The following is a 6,579-nucleotide window of genomic DNA, read 5'->3' as shown; positions in this document are numbered from 1 at the left end:
TAAATCACAACAGTATGGAATAAAGAGAATTTTAAAAGATTCAGAAGTTTTTGTTCTGAGCAAGTGAAATAATAAATTGTCATCTACTGATGGGAGGAGACCGCAAAAGAAGCAGTTTTGGAGAAAAAGATTCAGGTTTGTCCCTGTGGTTTGAGATGCCTTTTAAATCTCTAAGTAGAGTGGTTGACCAGACCATTGGTTTTATGAGTCTAGAGTTCAGAGGGAGAAATCTAGGTCAGAGATATAACTTTGGAAGTATTCAACATTTGAAAATATTTAAAGCTATGAAATTGAATGAGTTCACTAAGAGAATAAGTATATTCAAGATAAGGGAAGGCACCAAGAACTGATGCCTGAGTCATGCTAACATTTGTAGATCAGGTGGATGAGGAAACACAGTAGAAGTGTCCAAATTCTTAATCCAGTCTATCATTGTTGGACATTTGGGTTGGTTCCAAGTCTTTGCTATTGTGAATAATGCCGCAATAAACATACGTGTGCATGTGTCTTTATAGCAGCATGATTTATAGTCCTTTGGGTATATACCCAGTAATGGGATGGCTGGGTCGAATGGAATTTCTAGTTCTAGATCCCTGAGGAATCGCCACACTGACTTCCACAAGGGTTGAACTAGTTTACAATCCCACCAACAGTGTAAAAGTGTTCCTATTTCTCCACATCCTCTCCAGCACCTGTTGTTTCCTGACTTTTTAATGATTGCCATCGCAAGAACAAAAAACCAAACACCGCATATTCTCACTCATAGGTGGGAATTGAACAATGAGAACACATGGACACAGGAAGGGGAACATCACACTTCGGGGACTGTTGTGGGGTGGGGGGAGGGGGGAGGGATAGCATTGAGAGATATACCTAATGCTAGATGACGAGTTGGTGGGTGCAGCGCACTAGCATGGCACATGTATACATATGTAACTTACCTGCACATTGCGCACATGTACCATAAAACCTAAAGTATAATAATAATAATAATAATAATAAAAAGATTAAAAAAAAAAAAAAAGAAGTAAAAAAAAAAAAAAAAAAAAAAAGAAGTGTCCAAATTCAATTCTCCATCTAGTCTAATAGAGATTTTTTAAAAGCTTGACTGTTTTAGTTTATAGAAATACACCTTAGGTCAAAACAAGGACCTAGGTCTGAGGTGTTGATGAGTTGGCAATACCAGGAGAAATTGTACACAAACACAAATTAGTACATAAACACAATTCCTACAATACCAAGAGAAATTGTACATAAACACAAATTAGTACATAAACACATTTCCCACAATGCCAAAAGAAATTTTACATAAACACAAGTTGTACATAAATACATTTCCCATTTGCCACAAGAATACTCTCCAGAGGCCTCGCAGCTGCAACATTTACCTAAAGATAACTCACGGATTACAGTCCTAATCTTACCCTCAAAGTTTGTCCAATTATTAAATACTGATCATTATATACATTTCTGTTACATTAGGATTAGAGACAAATTCTGTTTAGAAATAACTCCAAGAATGGTTTTTACGTTTTATTTTCACATTGAAAATCAGTTAGATTTTCTTCAGCCTCAAAATGTGTGTTCATGTAAAATTAAATGAGCACTGCCAGTAGCTGCACTTTTTTTTTTCTTTGTTTTTGAGACAGTCTCATGCTCTCACCCAGGCTGGAGTGCAGTGGCACGATCTCGGCTCAGCCTCTGCCTCCTGGGTCCAAGCAATTCTCTTGCCTCAGCCTCCCTATTAGCTGGGATTACAGGCACCCACTTCCACGCCCAGCTAATTTTTGTATTTTTAGTAGAGATGGGGTTTCACCATGTTGGTCAGGCTGGTCTCCAACTCCTGACTTCAAGTGATCCTCCCACCTAGGCCTCCCAAAGTGCTGGGATTACAGGCGTGAGCCACTGTATCCAGCCCACTTTTTTTTTTTTTTTTTTTAATAAACATGAAATGAGTTAAGGAGCTTTAACTTCTCAATTTCCCCAGCAAGCTGAAGGCTCTGTACCTATTTTGAGGGGACACACACACACACACACACACACACACACACACACTGAACCAAACCAACAAGCGAAAGGACATCTGTGAGTAAGCAAGAGCCTCAGATGGGGGTGGAAGGCACATGCTGCATATCTAGGGATTAGCAGTCTCTCTCACTAGCTCAGCTACTGCTCACTACTAATCAGTGTGTCTCATGGTCTTACTTGCAGATGTCTTTGCCAAGGTCTTCATCAAGGGTAGGATTTGCCTATTGGTCTGCACATGGTGATTTGCAACAGCTCTGCACACTCTCAAGGATGCAGGGAGTCAATGTGAGCCTATATAATAATTAGGGAAACTGGGTACCCTGGAATCGCCCATTCTACTGGTTTTTAGTCACAACGACTTCATTCTTATTGTTTAGGCCCAAAGTTACATAAACCATTATATTTGTAATTATATAATGTTTTTATGAGTTATATTACTCCTCATGAATAAATTCCAGAACTCCTTTACTTTTCAAAATATAATTACGTCTTTCAGGTACAGCAGATGTTTATCTTTGCTGAGTTAGGTGCCTCTTGCTTGTTCAAAAATGGAGAAAGAATGTTCACAACTTCAACTATTGAGAAAAATATGTTTACAAGCCAAAGAACAATTTGGTAGGAAAACTTGTATACCATTTTTAAGCACAGCAAACAGATTTTTATTTATTCTTATTAAAATGTAAAATGAGGCAACCTTTACAAAAATGTATTTCAAATATGACTTATGCATAACTATATTTCATTCCTCTGCTTCAGATTCTTCAAGGACTTCCTGGTAATATAAAGACCAAAATATCTAAAGTGACCACTTGAATCCTGCAAGGTTTGGCCTCAACACATCTCCCCAGTTTCGTCTCAGAACAATCCTCCTTCATCCACACTGGTCTTTTTGATTGAACCCATGTTCAGTGCAGGAACTTTGTATGCAATTCTCTCTGCTAGGAACTCTTTTCTCCACCCCTAGTCTCCAGCTACCCTCCATCCACCCAATTAATTCCCTTAAATCTCAGATCATTTATTTTTCCTGAGGAAAGCTGTTGCTAATGCTCCAACTATATCAGGGCACCTGTCATGTGCTTGTAAGGCACTTTGTAATCATTGCATCACTTGTAATTTTACTTCTATTTGTATAATTCTTATTTGATTAAAGTCTTTCTAACTAGAGAGTAAATTTCATTGCATCCCAGAAATTAGTGCAATGCCTTATTACATAGTAATACATAGTAATTACATAGTAATTGTGTAATTGAGTGAATCAATAAATTGAATAGAATTGAAGGGATTTGTCATTGGATTCTAGTGGGACAGGGCAGATTTCTTAAAGTTCTTATTTTTTCACTTACAAACTCTAAGTTAGAAGCAGCAAGTTGTATTGAGAAGTCCTGCATTTAATGGTCAAATTTACCATGAAACTGGATTTTTGCCTTAATGATGCAGAAGGTGGAATAATAGATATTATAATTCATGCTCAGTGATGTTTTACACAACAAATATGATTTGCTGTTAGTCTGAGTAACTAAAACCTATACATTACAACTGGAAGAGCACAGCTTACTAAGCAATAAATGTAAGTGGAATTTGACTCATTAAGCATCCATAGTTTTTATAATTAATTTTGGGATTTTATAGAGCATAGTCACAATGCCTACGGGCATGAATTATAAAATGCTTGAATTGGATATGCTCACATTTAATCAAAAAAAAAATTTTGACAACTCTGTTGACACTTCAGTGCTTCCACTAGAAATTTTTAAATTGCAGTGTGTATTCTGGGTTAACTGCTATTCATATTTCTTGATTATTGGTTATGTAGGCTTGCAGAATTTTGGACTGCCATTCATCTCAGCCTAGCCAATGACTTATTGAATATCTGTGTAGACAGCATTTGCTCACTGTTATGTTTATCATCCAGGAGAAAGACATTTTTGCCTCTGTGTATGCTAATTCCCCCACACCAACAATCCATTCTTTATACACTAAGTCCAAACAAAACACCCCACTTTCTTCATTTCCTTAAATATTTATTTGATCATTTGGCTAGGGAGACAAAAAAATACAGGCTGTTTGCTAAGAAATTTGTGGTTTTATTTTAGGCCTAAATGAGTAGAAGGAAGGAGTCTTGAGTGTGGAGTAGAAAAGGGCAGGAAATTCAAAGTGGGGAGGAGAAGGAACAGCAAAAGACTCAAGATTTTGCCCAGTCTGAGCAATGTGCCTTCCACAGGACAGCTTTGAGTAAGCAGAAAGCTGGAGAGTTGATCAGAATCTGTTAATAAAATTTTAAAGAGTTTTGGTTTAACTAAACCCTGGAAAAGTTGTACCTATTTTTGCCTTTATTCATAATCTTTCATATAATACTGTTGCATTTTCATCATAGCACTAATCATTACCTAAAATGTAAAATGTATACATACCTTTATGTATGTATGCATGTCTATATGTATTAGTTCATAAGCTCTCTAACCCTACTCCGTAAACTCAGAGACTTTGTTGGGTTTTTGTGAACTGTAATCCCGCTACCTAGACAAGTATACAGCAGGAACTAGGACTCTCAAGAAATCTTTACAATCCCAACAAATATTTTTATTTTCTCTGTAAAGTCTTTCCTCATTCCTTTAGGCAAGTAAGTCACTCCCTCTATATTCCACTCTGGATTATATATATTAATATTTCAATGAATGTTTATTAGTTCTCAAAACTAATCTATCTAAAACTAACAAGTGTCTTGATAGTACAGCCTGAAACACATAGAGTTCTATCTCTAGAACTAACTGACTTCATCCAAGGGGTTGAACTCTAATTCTAATAGATTTTTTAAAAACTTTTGTGGGTACATGGTAGGTGTCTATATTTATGGGGTACATGGGATATTTTGATATAGGCATGCAATGTGAAATAAGCATATCATGGAGAATGGAGTATTCATCCCTTCAAGCATTTATCCTGTGTGTTAAAAACAATCCAATTATAGTCTTTTAGTTATTTTTAACTGTACAATTAAGTTATTATTGACTAAAGTCACCATATTGTGCTATCAAATAGTAGGTCTTATTTATTCTTTCTATTTTTTATGTACCCATTAATCATCCCTACCTCTCCCTCAGCCTCTCATTACCCTTCCTAGCCTCTGGTAACCATTCTTCTACTCTCTATGTCCATGAGTTAAGTTGTTTTGATTTTTAAATCCCACAAGTAAGTGAGACCATGTGATGTTTATCTTTCTGTGCCTGGCTAATTTCACTTAACGTAATGACCTCCATTTCCATCCACGTTGTTGCAAATGACTGGATGTCATTCTTTTTTATGGCTCAATAGTACTCCATTGTGTATATGTACCATGTTTTCTTCATCCATTAATCTGTTGATGGACACTCAGGTTGCTTCCAAGTCTTAGCTATTATAAACAGTGCTGCAACAAACACAGGAGTGCCGGTATCTCTTCCACATACTGATTTCCCTTATTTTGGGTATATACCCAACAGTGGGATTGCTGGATCAAATGGTAGCTCAATTTTTAGATTTTTTGAGGAAACTCCAAACTGTTCTTCATAGTGGTTGTACTAATTTACATTTCCATCAACAGTGTTCAAGGGTTCCTTTTCTCTACATCCTCACCAGCATTTGTTATTGCCTGTATTTTGGATACAAGATATTTTAACTGGGGTGAGACGATATCTCACTGTAGTTTTGATTTGCATTTCTCCGATGATCAGTGATGTTGAGCACCTTTTCATATGCCTGTTTTCCACTTGCATGTCTTCTTTTGAAAACCGTCTGTTCAAATCTTTTGTCCATTTTTTATTGGATTATTAGACTTTTTTCCTATAGGGTTGTTTGCGCTTCTTATATATTCCAGTTATTAATCCCTTATCACAGAGGTAGTTTGCAAATATTTTCTCCCATTCTGTGCATTGTCTCTGCACTCTGGATTATATTTTATTCATTCATCCATCTATTCATAAATTCACTCATTCACTCATTCATACAACACACATTCATTGAGTATGTGTACTATGCCAAGCACTGTGCAAAACATTGAGGCTATAAAACTGAATAAAACTCCACCTTCATGTTACAGTCTAAATAAAGAGACAGGAAGGCCAGGACAATGATAGAGATGTGCACAGGCTTTTATGAGAGTGCATAGGAAGAGCTCTTAATCCAGCCTTGCAGGGTCAGGAAAAACTTCTTAGCGAAGAAATAATTTAAGCTGAGATCTGAAGAATGAGTAGAAGGTAATCACATTTTAGAAAAAAGAGATAGCACTTATAAGGCTGAGAGGCTAAAATAGAGCATGGCATATGCTGGGAACTACATTGCTTACCTGGCGAATCCCAGCAGATGGACAACATTCAGTGTATAATAAGTACTCAGTACATGCTTATCTCCATGGTTGTATGGTTTCTCCATTGATAAACAGAATAACCATCCATGACAAATTACTCTTTTATTTTCTCATCTTGATTTGAGACCACTATAATTTCTCTGTCCTGTTGCATTGATAGATGGCTGAAATAGCATTTATTCCTACACATATAGTATTTTTACTACCTT

Source organism: Pongo abelii, chromosome 10 (genome assembly GCF_028885655.2).
Source record: "Pongo abelii isolate AG06213 chromosome 10, NHGRI_mPonAbe1-v2.0_pri, whole genome shotgun sequence".
Classification (NCBI taxonomy): domain Eukaryota; kingdom Metazoa; phylum Chordata; class Mammalia; order Primates; family Hominidae; genus Pongo; species Pongo abelii.
Note: the sequence above shows the minus strand (reverse complement) of the source record.